We start from the raw sequence: 17,858 nt of genomic DNA on the forward strand, positions 1-17,858 counted from the left end.
GCGAGGTAAGGAAGGTGACCACAGTGTGCCCAAAACTCTCATCAGGCGCAGACACTTTTGTTGTATTATAACAATAGATGACACTGAGAACACCTGATAAGTGCTCTAAATACTTTACAGATAAGTTCAATTTTCCTCACAATGCCTGGGGTGCCTACTATTATTATACCTGGGTTTTTTTGGTTGTTGTTGTTATCCTTTCTGGCTTGTTTTTGTTTTTGTCAGGTGGAGAACAGGAACACAAAGTTGTGTAGCTTAACTGAGACATAGAGCTTGACAGTGACAGTCTTGATTTGAATCCAGGGCTCTGGGCTCCACAGTGTGCATAATAACCTCCTTGTGCAAACTCTGTGTGTGTGTGTGTGTGTGTGTGTGTGTGTTTATTTGTAATTTATTTTTGAGGGAGTTGAGACAGGGTCTTACTATGTAACCCAGGCTGGCCTCAGACTTGCAACAATCCTCCTGCCTCAGCCTCTTGACTGCTAGGAGGTGTGCCAAAAAAAAAAAAAAAAAAAAAAAAAAGGGATCAATCCTCTCAGTGCTTTTAGATCGCTAGAAAAGCCTGCCTCCTCCAGGAAGTCTTCCTGGATTCCTCACTTGCACTTGCCCTCTGCCTAGCTCAACCCCTTGCCTGGAGGACACGCTTTGCTTTTCCTTGAGAGCTTGGAATTGTGCTCGGCAGGCTCAAGCCACCTGCTCTGTTCTGAGCAATGCATACAGTCATGTGCCACCACACCTGGCTGTGGTTTTTACTAGTACATGTTTACGGTATGCAATGATTACATTTATCATGCAGAGTTGGCACATGTACAGAACACATCTTAATTCTCTTTTGTCCCCGTCTCTTCCTGTCCTCCTTTGTTCCCTCTAATTGTTGTTCCTCTTCCTACTTGAAAAAGATCTTCCTACTTTCTATTATATCTTTTATTTTTCTCTTTATTTATATTTTGAGTTTGTCATATAATAGAGAAACCACGCAATGTTTAAGCTTGTGGGGCTCATTTACTTCCCTTAAGATTATGGCCTCAAGGTCATCTACAAATGCCACAGGTTTATCTTTCTCCACTGCGTGTACATTTCCTTTATCCATCCATCTGTTGATGGGCAGACAGACTGTGTCCAAGAGTTAGCGACGATGACCTGTGCCGCCGTCAGCCTGGGTGTGCACGTACGTATTACTGTAACACGATGACTGTCTCTCTTTCAGGAGCGTACCTAGAAGCGGAATCGCTGAGTCAAATGGAGTTTCTAGTCTCAGTGTTTTGAGGCGTCTCCATGGTGGTTGTGCTGGTTTACATTCCCAGCAGCAGCCTGGAACCTTCCCCCGACCCTACCCAGCCTCAGCAACACTAGTTACTACTGTGTTTGATTTCTCGATGATAGTCATTATTTCTGGAGTAAGATGCTACCTTAGAGTTATTTTAGTTTGTATTTCTAAATGAGCAGTGATGCTGAACATCTTCTCATGTATGTATTGGCCATCTACCTCTTCTAAGAAGTATCTCTTCATTTCATTTGCCCATCTTCACTAGTTTCTTTTATTTTGGACAGTGTGATGCCACCTTCTTACCACCCCACTTGCCAAATGATGGAGATTCTACCATTTACCAGTATTCTCTTCCCCTGTACATCTCAGGCACACAGTGTGTGGTAGGCTCCTTGTAATATCTGGTGGTAGAAATCCTAACTTCGGGGCTGGTTTTACTAAACGTACAATGTGCCTGGTGTGGTGGTGCATATCTGTAATCCCAGCACTGAAGGAGGCTGAGGCAGGAGGATTGCAAGTTTGAGTCCCCCTTAAGCAACTTCAGTGACTGATGCCTAGTATCAAATAAATAAAGAAAAAAGAAAGAAAGAAAAGAGAGAGTGTGTATGTTTTGTGTTAAGAAATATATACTGTTAGACTTGGGAGGGAGGTACCAGGGATGAAACACAGCCCTTATTAACATTAGGAAAAAGTTCTACCACTGATTTACATCTGATCTCCAGTCCCAGTTTCCCATTTTTTTTAAAAAACAGAATCACTAGAAACAAATACTGTAAGATACATCTATATCTACATCCTCTACAAACCTGCAAGGAAGCACCCCAATGGTTCTGCAGAGGAGATGGGGGGTGTCAAGTTCCCTTAGCCCAGAAGGATCATCTGCCTATGTCCCAATTTCATTTACAGATTAAGACAAGTCAGCCCCTGGAACCCTCATATAAAATGGTACAAGCACTGTTATGGCTTGTGTCTAGACGGCCCCCTAAAGCCTCATGTGGTCAGAGGGCTTCTTTAGAGGTGGCTGGATCTCGAGTGTGTATGCTAGGATTGGTTCATGATGCAGTGCTAGGCTCAGAAGCACTAGGATTAAAGGTGTGAGTGCCACCTGCCCTGAGTAGTCTAGAGAAGATAAAAGAGTCAGAAAGATGCTGTTAAGTTCCCAGATTGTTTTGCTGTCTTCTTCCCACCACAGAGTGTTCTCCTCTGTGACGCCTGTTTGCAAGTTTCCCCACACCGCTCTGCCTTGGAGCTGGCCAATTATGAACTGAAATCTCCACAAACTGCGAGCCAAGGAAACCTTTCCTCCTTTAACTTTGAGTTTTGAGTGTTTTGTCTCAGCAATGAGAAAGTAACTAAGACAAAACTTGGTATCACGGAAGTGAGGTTGTTGCTGGCCATGTCGTTCAGGAGCCTTCGGAGCTGGCTTGTAAGAAGCGTTCAGAAGAGTCAGAGCTGCCCACTGGGAAAGCAGCACTGGAGCGCTTTGGGCTGTGCTTGGTGGGAGTTCTGGTCAGAGGACTTCCGAAATGAGGCCAGTAAAGACATGGCTCGGGACGTTTCTGTGGGAAAAAAGACTGCACTGGCTGTTGGATTCCAGATGATGTGTGTTACAGCAACGAGCCCTCCAAATGAAGGAATATTATAACTCTCAACCTGCTTGATGCACTGAGTTCATGTTCCTTGAAACTGAAGAATGAATTCTGATAAATGACAGAGCTTAAGAGTAGGAAATTACTGTTGGAGAACATCTCGTGAGAGACACAGAAAGGGATCCAGAAAATGGGTTGCCTTTGATTCACTTACAGGGGAGGCTTTATAGAGCAAACTTAAGAGGTGGGTACGAAATTATGATCAACCAAAAGGATACAAATAAAGCCAGTTAGGTAATATTAATCTAATAGCAGCAATAGGGCATGTGATGACACCAATTAACCTTAGTCTATTATCTGTAGTCTTAGTTTTAGCTTTAGTGGGTGGGAGAGGATGGCCCACCCTTAATGAGATAAGGCTTTATTTATTTGTTGTAGTCAGGGGTTGTACACAGAGAACAACTAGGATTAGGACATGGAGTTTATAATATTTTTATAATGGTCACCAGAAGTTAACACAGGAAAATGCAGGAAATCTCTCTGCAATACCAAAGACATAGATTATTTAGTCAAGAGCCTAAATTCAACGGCAATGTCCCACATGAGTCCAGATAAAAACCCAGAGCTCAGGACAATGACTCCACGAGTCCAACTGGAGGTCCAGAGCCCACAAGAAGGACTCATGTCAGGCCCTTCTACGGATCCGTGCCTGGAAGGACCAAGGGTCAGCGGTGGAAGCCAGAAAGTCTATGCCAGCAGGATGAAGGAGCTGTGCTAGTGGGATGAGGGTTCTACGCTGGAGCCGAGAAGTCACACACACAACAAAGAGCAGGGCTATCCTGAAAGGCACCACAGCTGTCCTCAGCGATAAGGAGGCCCCGAGCTCCTCCGACGACAAGCACAGTCGGGTACTTCCAGGAAGCAGCGTGACGAGTTCATCCTGGAGACCAGGCAGCACATGTCTTCCTCTCGGGAGCCAGGAAGCAATGCTCGATGTGAGGACCAAAGCTTCTCCAGGAGAACCAACAGCTCAGACAGCAACTCATAGGAGAACCCACAATGCTTCCTTAACGCCTCAACCCTCAACACCTCCCTTCTTCTCCACCTATTTATCCTGGCAACCCTCCTCAGGTGGAGCATCTTCTCTCAATACATGCTGATGTAACCAGCTGGCGTTAAGTTGACCACCAGTTCTCAAACCATAACATTATTTAAACCTCAAAAGAGTGGTACACTAATCTCAAACTCCCTTTTATCCCTTAGGGAAGTATGTAAATCTGGCCATTATGATTCTAACCTTCAGGTGCGCCTCCAGCCAGTTCTCATGCGTTCTTATCTTCTGCATTGACTCCCTTGAGGGTCTCTGACTGCCTACAATGTTTCTACTCAGTTTAGCTGCCTATAATAGTATGGTTTGGCCGAAACTTTGTCTGCATTTTGCTGTGTCCAGAGCCTGCCTGAGGCTGAGGTTAAGGGTGGCACACTAATTATCTGACAGAAGAAATTTCAAGGCTGTCTCATGTTGAAGCAGCAGCATGGTTACTGTTGGGGGCTTTTAGCTAGATGTATGTTGAAAATGAAGATCAAAGAGTCCAGCGGAATGATTTAAAACATTGTGAGTTTGGCCAGAAAGGAAGCTCCACTAAGCTGTGGACAGCAAAGAGAGAGCAGAGGAGATTTTGATTGCTGAGAAGAAACAGGAAAATAGAAAAGATGGCCTGAGGGCATCCTAAGAAGCAGCGGGGCACCACTCTTTGCAGCCTCAAAATTGCAAAAGTGAAAGACTGCTTTGAGAAGGAAGTCCCGGAGTATCACGTTTCAGAATGTTGGTGACCTAGGGATGTTGTGCTTTGGGAACTGGTTCATACACACTGGACTCCTACAGCCAAGAGAGACGCAATCTCGGTGTCATCTACACTGCATGGGTTTTAGGAGCATGCAGAATTCAAGAGTTGTGGGCTCAGGAAGGTTTTCACCCAGATTTCAGAAAAACTCCTGGGAGGCCAGGCAGTGTGTGAGACTGTGAAGCGGAGGTGCCAGGAACGTGGCTCCTGGATGGTCTGAGGAGAGAGGAAGCAGAGCCCACCCAGGCTAGAAGCCACGGAATCTAAACCACCAGCAGTGCCACGGGAGCGGAGCCACTCAAACCCTTTTGAGTTCACCGTTTGCCACAGATTTCTGGGGATGCTGGAAGTGAAACGTGGGAGTTAATGTTTGCCATGCTGGATTTTGGATTTGTTTTTCTCATTCCTTTGTATCCCCATTTGTAACTTTTGGAATGGAAATGTCTATCTTGTGCTGTTGAATGTTGAAAGTGTTGAAAATTTTTTTCATACAGTATAGTGTCTTGCAGCTAAGAATTTTCCTTAATTCTCAGAGGACACTTTGGACTTGAATTTTTCAGCAATGCTGAAACTGTTATGACTTTGGCAACTTTTGGAGATGAACTAAATGCTTTTCTTTATAAAACAATGTACATAAGTCTTTGGGGGGCCAGATGCAGAATTTTATGGTTCCCTGAAGACTGATGCACTCATCGATGGGCTTCTTCAGAGGTGGCTGGGTCTAGAGTGTGTGACGTTGGGTTTGATTCATGGTGCAATGTTAGGCTCAAGGGCATTAGGATTAAGGGTGTCTGTGCTATTTGCTCCAAGTAACCTGGATAAAATATAAGGGTCAGAAAGATGCAGTTAATGTCCTTGCTTGTTTTGCTATTGTCTGTCCACCATGAACTGCTTCTCTCCTGCCACCACTGTGGAGCCAGCCGATTATGGACTGAAACCTCTATATACTATGAGCTAAATAAACTTTTCTTTAATTTTGTCTCAGCAACAAGAAAAAGTAATTAAGACAAGCACTTTGCAAAGCAGTTGGTAATTTCTTACAAAAGTTAATCATGGAAACTAGGCATGGTGGCACTCATTTGTAATATCAGGTACTGGGGAGGCTGAGGCAGGAGGATTATGTGTTGAAACTCAACCTGGGCACTTGCCTCAAAAAAATGTACATAGATATAGAAGTTAATCCTAAGTATTTGCTCAAGAAAAATGAAGACATTTTTTCTAGGCTGATTGCACATTGCCTGAATGCCTGAAATACCAGCTGCTCAGGAGGCTGAAGCAGGAAAATCCCTAGTTCAAGGCCAGTGTAGGCAATTTATTGGAATCCTATTGCAAAATAAAATAAAAAGGGGTGGGAATGTAGTGCTTGGTGCTTCCCGGATTCAACCCCACAAAACAAAGTAAAAAACAAAATCAGAAAGAAAACTTGGCGTTCAAACTTGTGCACCAGTGTTCCTACATAGCTGACCCAGCAGCTTATCCCACGTGAATGGCGGACAGTGGCGGTGTATTTACACAATGGAGCACTATTCAGCAACAAAAAGGAGCAAGCCAGGGAGGAGGAGGAATCTGAAAACATTATGTGTGTTGAGTGAAAGAAACCAGACCCAGGAGAACACACAGGGGCCATATGATTCCAATTACATGACAGGCAAACCTCATTTATGGCGACAGACGTCAGGATGGCTGTCTGCGAGGCTGGGCCGGCTGGAGGGGCCCCGAGGGAGCTTTGGGGGCCATGGGGAAACATTCTAGATCTTGGCTGGAGGGGTACACTTGGGGTAGACATTTGTCAGAATTCATCAAATCGTGCTCTTCAGATCTCTGCATTTCACTGTAAGTAACTTCTACCTTCCTGACCACAACAGCACGAGCCCCGCCCCCACCCCAGCCAGGAAATTCTAACTTCTAACACGTGATGACCCCGAATCTCACGGGCATACAGGTGATTTTCATTTTCTCTGTGTTCCTCTGGGTTTCCAACTATTCCGCAGCACACACACATTCCTTTAGAGAAAAGGTTTAAAAAGTCACGTGCACTATACATTTATGGGAAAAGGACACGTACCTCTGTGGTGCATTTTAAAAGTTTGTTGGCCTTTGAGGCAATTTTTTTTTAAGAAGGAAAGGAAGAGAGAGGGAGAGAGGGCAGTGTTTAAAAAATAAAAAGGGATCAATCCTCTCAGCGCTTTTGAGCTGCTGGAAAAGCCTGCCTCCTCCAGGAAGCCTTCCGGGATTCCTCTCCTGCACTGCCCTCAGCCTAGCTCAGCCCCTGGACTGCAGGACGCGCTTGGCTTTTCCCTGAGAGCTTGGAACTGCGCGCGGCTGGCTCAAGCCGCCTGCTCTTGAGCTCCAAGAGCTGGCCTTTGCAGAAAGCCCCCAGCAGGCCCAGGTGGGGGGTGGGTCCCGGCTTGTCACACCTTCGCCCCCCACGCAGTCACCCCCAGCGCCCGCCGGCTGAAGAGGAACCGAGAGGCGCCCTCGCCGTCCCGGCCGGGTGCGGGGATGATGCGGGGGTTCCCGACGCTCCGCAGAAAGCCCTGCGCCCTGGAAAGGTCGGGGCCCCTGCGCCCTCCGGCCCCGCCTCCCAGCACCCCGCTCGCTCGGCTCGGCGACCGGGTGGGCGCACGGCGCAGCCTCTGGCCGGGACAGAGCGCCGCGCCACGCGCATTGTTTGCAGGCTGGAGCTGCACAATAGAAGTTTGCCGCGGCCCAGGGAGCGTCTGCAAAGTGCTCTCCTGCCGGCTTTGGCGGGTTTTCGTCTCCGGACTCGGGCGGAGGCGCGGAGGGCAGGGCCGGGGCGGGGCCTCGTGGGAGGGACTTGGTGCCACGCTGCCGGAGGCCACACCACGGAGCCACGAGCCCTGCTGAAAGCCCAAGAGTCAGAGGGACTGGACACTGCCCACCTGCCACCTGCACATTCGTTCCTTCCAGGCCCTCGTGCTTCTCGTGTCCCCCCTCCCCTCCTTGGTCCCCCAACTGGATCCACCCCACAACCTCTGCCAGTTACCCTTTCCCTGCACTCCTGGCTCTGGTCCACTCGTTGTGTGACCCCAGCAAGTTACTTCACCTCTCTGTGCCTCACTTTCTTCGTCTGTGAAATGGGAATCATGACGCTGCCGACCTCGCGGGCAGGGTTGAGTGTGAGAAGTGTGTAGAAGAGTGCCTGGCCTCTGTGGTATAGACTCCAACACAGCTGGCGTGCTCGTGTGTAATATTATTCCCATTTCCACCCAACCGGAGTCAGACCTGTGTCTCAGCGGTTTAACGCTCCCCCAGAGCGCTGCACCTAGTGAAGCTCAGCGTCTGAGCCTCCAGACTTCCTGGCCGTGCATCTCACTGGCCCTGCCCTTCCTGGCATATGGCACACTCGGTGCGGCCTCAGGGCCTTGGCGATTGCCATTTCCTCTGGCTAAAAAGCCATTCTCAGACCTCAGTGCATCGCTCTGCATTCAGGTCTCAGCGTTACAACTGCTACCTCTCCGCGCCCACCTTGGCGCCCGCCCTCTCCCGGCATCGTGTCTCTGTTTCTCTAAGAAACAACCTGTTTACTTCTCAGCTGCTGGCCAGAACATAATCTTCACAAAGGAAGGAACTGCTCTGAGTTTATTCTCCTGCATCTAACCAAGGCCCCCAGCACGGAGGACGTGCTCAGGAACTCGGAGCTCCCTCCCTTAAAGGAGTGAGGGTTGAAGAAAGGCTGGAGGCTCCTCCATGGATGAGACACTGTCCCTGTCATGGGGCAAGTTGAGGGAGGTCTTTGGGGGAAACACAGATAATCGGTTCAAGCTGGGACATGGTTTTGAAGTGCTTCTAGACCTGCCTGGGAAGCTGTTCTCTAAGTAGGCACATCTCAGACATCTCTCATCTCTCATAGGTCTGGAAGTGACTGGAAGGTTCTAGAAGGAGTCATGTTTCTGAAAGTTTACCATCTACAAGATATACCCATCATATGATTTTTCTTCCTAGTAAGTGATGTCCAAACTCAGTTGTGGTGTAAGTAGTGGGTCTTACGGGGGGGGGGCAGTCCCAGAGTTGGTTAATTCACGCTGAACGGTGGTACTGAGGATCCAGGTTTCTCCCATCATTCCACCCACCATGTTGGCATGGTGTTCCCTTGTGAGTCCAAGATGGCTGCCATAGCTCTGGGCATTGTGCTACAGGGCAACTCCCACAGATCAGAACAGAAGCCAATTTCCTTTCCTGTATCCTGTTTTAAAATGGAAGAAACCTTTCTCTGGAGTCTCTAGCTCTTCCACCAGTAGATGGAACACTTAGAAACGTGTCGCTGGCCTGCTTCCCATGATTGGCGGAGACATGAATGGTCTGTTGAGGGTGGAAGACCCAGAAGCATATTGTGGCCAAAACTGGGCTCTTGATAGGGAAGTGGAATTGCTGTTGGTTTTGTAACCAAAGGGGTCTCCAGCGGGTGTAGAGGACAAAGACCAAGCACACTCGGCTGCCAGGTAAGGCCAGTGAAAGGGGTCGTGCCAGGAGATGGAGATTAGGGCACCCCTGCATTGCTGCAGGAAGCAGACTTTAAGGAGAGAGATGGCGTCACTAGGCTGAGTAGGTATAAGGTGGCAAGGCAGCCCTGTGGCTTGGATCAGAGATCCTCACTGTCGAGCTCAGTGAAGCAGGCTCAGTATGCTATGATTTCCCTGGAATCCGTAACTCCCCTCCACTCTAGCTGCCCACCACCGTATCTCCCTGGTTCATCTGGATCCTTAGAACAACTTCCTCGTTGACCCCTCCGGCCAGAGAAGACTGGGCATCCCACTGAAGATTATAGGTCCATCAGTGAGGGATAGGGAGCCACTCAAGGTTCTGGAGCAAGGGAGGAACCTGAGCAGAGCTGCTCTTTTAGGGGTTACCCGACAGTGTACAGGTTGGCATGGAGGCTGGTGAGTCTGGAGTGCTTTTGTTTGAACCTTTCTGGGATCTGTTCCCTTCTGCTAGTGCTAGGTCCTGGTTAGCCTCGGGAAACTGTCCCACTGCACTCTTGGTCCAGAGTCTGTGGGAGACCCACCTGCTTCCCTCTAGTGTGAGAGACATGACCCAGGCTTGCCTTCTAGAGTTACAGTGATTACACAAGACCCACGTCATCCAACAGGACTGGAAAAGGGCCCGTTCCTTTGGGAACCTGGACCCAGCTATGCTTGAACCTGGATGCTTTTACTTAGACCAGTATGTTCTCTGTCTTGCCTGAATTTGTGTTGGGTTCCTGCTGTTGCATTGTCAGCATCCTTGAATAACATGGAAACGAAGCCATCTGAGAGGTGAGAGCTCTGGATGTGGATAATGAGAGGGTCAGAACTGACCTCAGGGGTGACTGGAAAGGTGGTGGGGCTTCTTCAGATTAGGTAAGCATGAAAAACAACCATTTACTCCTACTCAGCAGATGTTTGTTGAGCACTGTCTTTGTCCATTTTCTGTTGCTGTAATAGAGCACCTTAGACTGTGTAATTTATAGAGAACAAGGATTTATGTGGTTTTTAAACACTAGAAATCCAAAAGCATGGTGCCAGCACCCAGTGAGAGTCTTCCCACTGCACACTGTGTCAGAGGCAGTCAGGGAAGAGAGGGCTGAACTTGCTTTGATGACAAATTTGTTCTTGATAACTAACCCACCCACCGTGTTAATGAGATGACTCCATTCATAAGCACAGAACCCTCATTAATAATTCCCCTCTTCCCCTCTACCTCCCAGCACGGTTGCTTTGGAGATTGAGCTTTCCAACCCATGAATTTGGGGGCTGCGTTCAAACCATAGCAAGGACAGCCGCGGTGGCAGGCTGTGTTCTATGACCTGGGAACACAGCAAGCAGCAAAGTAAAACCCCTAGCCTGTATGCGGCTCCGGAAATCTGATCTACGTTTGTTCTGTTATTATGATTACCGTCATCCCGTTTATAGGCACGGAAACAGAGGTCTTGAGAGGTGAGGTCACTCAGCCGGGGAGAGGCCAAGGGAGCTCTGACTTCATCCCTTCCTAATTTCCAAGTGGGCCTTGTCCACCACACAGGGCTGGAGAGAGAGCACACCCATGTGGAAATGACTTCACACGTCAAAGACAGCTCCAAGTGAACTGCAAGGATCTGAATAGAAATTTTCTACATAAAGGCTGCAGGAACAAAGTGCAAGACAGAAACAGAAACGTGATTTGCAGCAGGGGAGATTAGAGTCACAGATGATGGTGGCTGCACAGGTGGTCTTTTTGATCATATTAACCAAGAGGGCTTCCTGAGAGGAAGCTGCTTGTGGTAGGTTCTCACAGGAGGAAGATACGGGCAGGACAGTATGTAAGTCTGGGGGCGCCAAGCCTAGGCACTGTGTGTGCTACCTCCACCAACAGAGAGTAACTCTTTTGTTCCTCTGCTCTTTTATTTGCTGGCTGCTGATGGGGACAAAGGAAGGAGTCCTGGTTGGCGTGACTTGACAGCATCTGTTGTTGCTGCTGGAATCATTACCCCCTGCCAAGAGCACCCAGACCTTGCAGGTCTGCAGGCCCGAGATATACACACAATGATGCATTTAAAAAAATCCTCCAAGAGCTGTGACTCATACACATTTCTGCTGGGACAAATAAAAATACCCAGGGCGAAAGATGGATTAGTCACTGGAACAGTTTGCTTTGGAGAACCAAGCCCCCTGCGGTCGCCCTTGCTCTTCATTAGCTTTGGAATTGGGAAACCAAACCCTTAAATTCCCAATTCAGTGGCTGGCGAGAGGGAGACAGCACGGTCTCAGTGAAGCAGGTGCAGGCGAAGGGTGATTCGCTGGCCAGGACTGGGCTTCCTGGTGCAAGTGATGCTGTTGCACAGGTTGCCTACTGCTGGCTCCTCTTCTCATTGGTCTTTACCCGGGTTGTTCCCTGGAACCACCTCTACGTGAAACCCATTCATGGATTCACTCATTCATTCAGTCACTCTGTGGCAGGCAAGGGAACGTGTTAGGTGCTGTGTGGCTCCACTCTGTGTGGACAGGAACGAGGCACTACCAAGGAGCTAAGACAGGAAATGCAGCATAAATGTATACATAGAGACTGGACATGGTCTCATGCATGTATGTAATCCCAGAACTGGGGAGGCTGAGGCAGGAAAACCACCTCAAGTTCCAGGCCAGCCAGGGCTACATAGTGAGGCTCCGTCTATAAATAAATACATAATAAATAAGTGTCTACACAGAGTTTTAAATAAAGGAGATTCATTCATATCTATTTTCTTCCCTCTTCCCCTTTGTTTTCCAGCTCAGGGATTAGCAAACTCCACCTATGGGCCATTGTTTTTATAAAGTTATATTGGAACGTAGCCACACTCGTTCATTTATATATTGTCTTTGGCTGTGTTAGCACCTGTACAGCAGAATTCAAACTATATGCATCAGAATTATTTACCATCTGGGCCTTTGTAGAAGCAATGTGTTGTTCCCTGATTTGCCCTATAAAAAAAGGTTTGCAACTGCGAACAACGGAGCTCATTTTGGTATTTTTATTAATGGGTGTAGGGAGCTCACAGAATCTCAAAGATGCCCAGGAAGCCAGACTTAGAGGCTGTGCCACCAAGATCCCTGACGGAACCCTGCGTGGGACTGCTCTGGCCCTGACTCCTCCGAAGCCCCCCAGCGCAGACACACGACCACCGGAAATGCTGACTGGGGGTAACTGAACACCACAGCCTGCGCCCTCATTTTTCCCAAGGGGCGACGTGTCTGCGTTGCTTTGGTCAGGTGAACATGATACATACGCACCCTGTGGCCTCACCATTCCATTTCCAGGAGACGATTGGAGCACCTTGCTGACAGCTGAGTTGAGGCGACCTTCCTTCCGGGAGCTCGGGACAGCAGTGTCTACACTTTGGAATGGAAGGGATAGAATATGTTATTTTGGTTAAAGTTAATAGTAGCCATTGTAAGAATGGCGTAAAGCCAGGAGAGGCTGAAACTCACTGAAAGCTTCATTGCTCGCATACTAGTCCATGGTGGGTGGTGAGTGGACATCGTACTGGTCTGCGTCTAGCTACCTTCCACGCAGATGTTCAAACCTAGGCAGAGGGTGGCTCGGCCACCTTTGAACCACGGCTTCCAAGGTCAGGCTTGAAATTAACCACAATTATCCGTCCTAATTAACCAGAAAGGAAAGAGCAAGGAGGAGAAGGAAAACATGGGAGAAGTTTCAACCCCTAGGTTCAGAGGATCAGGCCCTCTGTGAGCATTCAAGAGCTAACCCCCACAGTTGTGTGGCTCCACCCACCTGCAAGGGCGGCTGGGAAATGTAGTCCTCCAGCAGAGACCGAGGCTGCATTAGGGGAACAGCCGGCAGTCTGTACCAGGTGGTTCATACACATATGGAACAGCAAGCGTGGAGGCACAGCTACAAAGAGCAACGAGGCATGTTCTCAAAATCGAGCTTTTGGGAGAAAAAAGTAAGCTAGCACGGTACGCACGACTCTGTACCTTGTAGATAAAAACTGAAAAACACATAAAACAACACTGACTTTATCTCCTCATGTATTTTTTTTTTACTATGTGTATTTGGATACACATATAACCAAATAAATGTATGGCAGATGGATAGAAAGAACATCCTTTAAATATACCCGAGTGGGTGTCTGTGGGCGAGAGGAAGTCAGAGCCCTGGCGATGGGTGATGAAGGCAAAAATAAGAAAAGAAAACAAAACCAGGGCCACGGTCTCGAGCTGTGATGGTTGATGGTGTGTCCCCGGCATCGCGGGAGCTGCTGACGCTGCGTCTCGGCCCCCTCTCGGTTCCTCTCGCCCCCTAGCAAAGAACAAGCGTCCTCCGCGTCCAGTGCAGACAATTAGGAATATTTAAAAGATGCATAAGGAAGAAAACAAGTACTCACAATCTGACTCCCAAATATAACTACTGTCCCTGCTTGTCTGTATTTCTTTGCTGTCTTTTTTTTTTTTTTGCATGACTATATAACATACATTGACAATACTGGGGCCACAGCCAACACATAATCTATGTATTAGAATAACATATTTAATAATGCAGTACATATTTATGGTCTGCTTTTTCCCTCCCTGCTTTTCCATTTGTCACGCATGAGCATTTTTCCTATTCCACCGAATATTCTTTGAGCAGACTTTCCAATGGCTAAATAACTTTCCACATGGTAGCTATACTGCAAAGTATTTAACTATTTGTTATTGGTGAGTGGATAGCCTCTTTCAACCACAGGGCTTTTGTTTTTTTGTTTTTGGAGTCAGGGTCTCTGTATGTAGTTCAGGCTGGACTTGAACTCACTATGTAGCCCAGGCTGGTCTCGACCTTGCAGCGACTTGCCTGCTTCAGCCTCTCAAGTGCTGGGATCACAGAGCAGGCGTGTGCCACCACATCTGGCTGAACCAGGGGCTTTTATAAATGACGCTCCAGACAAACATCTTCACGCCTCAGAGTTGCCTGAGTATGTGATTATTTTTGCGGTTTAGAGTACCATGGTGAAAATAACTTGGTCAAAGGGTATGAAGGAGAGGTGGGTCATAATTATTTTAAAGCCTTCCATGCATGTTTAAATTGGGAAACAGAGAACAGAGAAAAATGGCAAAGATAAAAATGGAAAACCTGGAGAGTTATTATAGAGTAAAGCCCTGCGCACCACCATGTGGGTTTAGAGGTGGAACATAAGCAGGCCTAAGTCCATCGGAGTCCCAGGCTCCTCCCACTCCAGGAGGAAACCAGTGCCTCGGCTTGGCTTGTGCAGCTACAGCTCCACTCGTTCCTAGATGGCTTTGACCCCAAAGTGTGCACCTCAGGCACGACAATTTCCTATTGCCTGCCCTGAGCCCCTCGAGTGGAGTCGCATATAATGTGCCTTTCTGTGTCCGGCTCCTTCAGCTCACCTTGATGTTTCAAAACTCATCTCCATCTCATAGAGCTTCTGTCCCAGCTGTGGCTTCTCTTTGTTTTCTCTGAGTTACATCTGACTTTCTGTCTGCATCAGTTTCACATTTTGGAGAACCTGAGGTTATGCGTCAGGGAAGGCCACTCCTTTTCCTCTTTTTCAAGCATTTTGAGACCTGTACGACATTGTGGTATCTTTACTCTCCTTTGGAAACCCAGCAGGGAGTTCTTTATCTTTTTCCCTTTTTTTCCTGGAACCGAGGAGCAAATCCAGCGGTACTATATCACTGAGTCACCCCCTGCCCTTCATATATTTTCGAGACAGGTTCTTGCTAAGTTTCCCTGGCAGGTCCGGAACTTGTAATCCTCCTGCCTCGGCCTCCTGAGTAGCTGAGATTACAGGCATTCACCTACCCCTGCCTGGCTGAAAGCAGAGTGCTTAGTGTTGCTATTTAACAGAGAAGGAAGCTGTGGGTTCAGACTGAAGCAATGAAGCCAGGACTGGGAGCTTTGCCTTCTGCCCACTGCACAAGGGGAAACCAGGTCGAAGACGGTCCGTCACTCCGTCCTGTCTTCTTCAAGGAGCCAGGGAGACTCGGTGAACTTTGGAAACTGGCTCTCATACCTGTCTGGCATCGCTCACTGCTGCCTGGCTCTGAGCACTGCTGTGGTCCAGGGCTTCACCCTTGTTCTCTGCTCCATCAACACCCAGCCCCGATCGCATCCAACTCAGGCTTTCACCATCTCTGTGTCTTTATAAGATCTTTATTTATATTTTCCTGTAACCTCAGGATTATGTTTACTTCTCACTGCACAGCTGTACTTGGATATTTAAATTCGCCTCTTACAGGGCCAGAACCAAAGTCCTCGTTTTCCCCACAGCAAAATGAGATTCCCACAGTCCACCTGCAGCACCCAAGAGTTGAGAAGTGGTCTGGCATGCATTTAGGATCAGATAGTCCAGGGTGGCAGAGTTTGGGCCAGGGAGGTGGGAACGGAAGTGATGCCTGAAGTTTCCTGTCTCAGTCCTCTAAAGGATCAGCATCCTCTCCCCTTCCCCTTTTCTCCTTCTGCTGGTTGGTCTGTGGCATTCAAGCCACCATCTTGGAATCCATAGTGAAGGAGGTGGAGCTGCAGGCTGGAGGCAGCCAGGGTTTCCACACGTTGGGGACCCAATACCTATGTTAGGTTGTTTATGCCTGGACACGGCATGACAGAAGCTTCTGATCAAAGAATCTATTGCTATTTGTTACTCGATGCCCTGGATAACCTACAGCCTAGTCAATACAGCGAATTTTTGTGTTGCTTTTTCTTTTTCCTTCCCTTTTCTTCCCTTCCCTTCTCTTCCCTTCCTTCCCTTTCTTTTTTTTATGGTACTGTGGATTGAACGCAGTGCCTTTGCAGTGTATTACGTTCCCAGCCTTGATTATGATTATGATTATTTGACCCAGGATCTTGCTGAGTTGCTAAACTGCCCAGGCTGGGCTCAAACCTCACACCTTAGAGCTCAGATTCCTTTCTGATCCTGCTGTCCCATCTGTAACACAGGAGCACAGTAAGAACTACCCTGCAGGGCAGTGGTGAGCTTTGGTGTCACATCTCAGGGTGTCCACTGCATAGCCAGCTCGCTGAGGATGGGGATGATTCTTGTCAAACACCCCACCCCACCCCAGACAAAGGCTCCAGGTTGTGGGTTCACCTTGGAAATTTGGAAGGCAGCTGCAGCAGAGGTGGCTTTGCACAGGGTGTGGCTGTTTGTGCTTCTGCTGGCTGAAGAGGAGACCATTGGCACTCAGTGGAAGTCACCACTGGCATTGCCAGGTGTCTGGATTGGACTGGGCAGCTCTATTTTTGAGCTTTTGGTCCAGGAAACAAACTGGAAAAAAGTAAAAAACCCAGACATATAAATGTGTGTCCAGTATGTCTGCGGAAACCATCTGGCATTCCTGGCTGCAGAATTTCAAGATACCCCATCCAGGTCAGTCGCTGGCCTTGATGAAGTTGCAGAATTTACCTTCCATGCACTGATCTCTTCATCAACTGTTTTCTTTTTCTTTTTTTTGTCTTTTTCCTTTTTACCGGTACCAGAGATCGAACTCACGACTGCCTGCTTGTAAGGCAGATGTTTATGCTGCTGAGCTAAATCCCCAGCCCCTCTCAACTGTTTTCTTAATTTTACCCTGACTCAATCTTCATGAGTCTTAGGGCTGTGCTTCATTGGGAAAATGATATGATAGAGATCAGCACCTTTTGGGGACATCTGCATTTTAAAAGAGAAATAGCAAAACAGCTATGCTTATTTGCAAGGCTAAGGGGAGCATATATATGGTCCAAGCTTGGGATGTTGTTACTAATTATGCTGAGACAAGAGGCATCACCTGGAGTTGTCTCATGCACGTTGGGTGTGTGATTATTGCACCAATAAAGGAATCAGTTCATCAAAGTAGGGAGTGGCCCCGGGGCAAGGGAGGCACATCTTTTTTAATGCTTTATTGTTAAAAAATAAGGAAAAAATAAGCAATTAAATAACAAGGAAATTTTATATTTTATAATAAGGGGGATCTCCAGTTCTGTGGTTGGCTAATCCAGGAGCTAAGATTCTTTCCATCTGCCATTTGCATCTTCAGTTGGTCAGCAATGGCCTTCTTCAAGGGCTCAGAATGGCTACCATCCTTCCAGACATCATGGCCTGCCTCACTCAGAACAGTTTACAGTCTGATCAGGGTCAGGCAACATTCTGAACACTTTGGATCTCTGAGGTGTCTGAATCTGCACAGCAACCATGTGAGTCAGGAACTTTATTGGCTTCAGAGAAGTGAAGTCATTTGCTTAAAGTCACACAATTAGGAAGTGGTTGGTCTGGGATTTGAACCCAGGCCGCTGGTCTTTAGAGCCACAGAATGTCCAAAGGCTAGAAAAGAAGGCATGAATGTCAGTGGCAGAGTGGGATTTGAACAGCGGGTCTGAGGCAGTTCCCTCTTTACTTTCTCCAAGCTGTGCTTCCAGCACTTTCTGGCACCGTCAGCATTTGGCAAAGCTCTGGAGCCCTGAATTAATCTGATATCTATTATGCTCCAATCAGATCTTGAACCAGAGCCCTCTGGAGAGATCTGCTTCCAATATCAGGGCTTCCTTAGGAGCAGTAGCTCAGCTAAGACTCCATGGAAGCGAATTCTAGGTTGGAAGCAATGAAGGGTGGGCTGGGTGTCCAGCATTGGGTCCGACTGTCTAGCTGTCCTGCCCAGGTCCAAGGGTGCAGGAGCCTCTCTCCTGTGTTCAGAAAGCTCCTCTCAG

Source organism: Cavia porcellus, unplaced genomic scaffold (assembly GCF_034190915.1).
Source record: "Cavia porcellus strain 051 isolate PalLab524CR breed Dunkin Hartley unplaced genomic scaffold, mCavPor4.1 scaffold_5, whole genome shotgun sequence".
Lineage (NCBI taxonomy): Eukaryota > Metazoa > Chordata > Mammalia > Rodentia > Caviidae > Cavia > Cavia porcellus.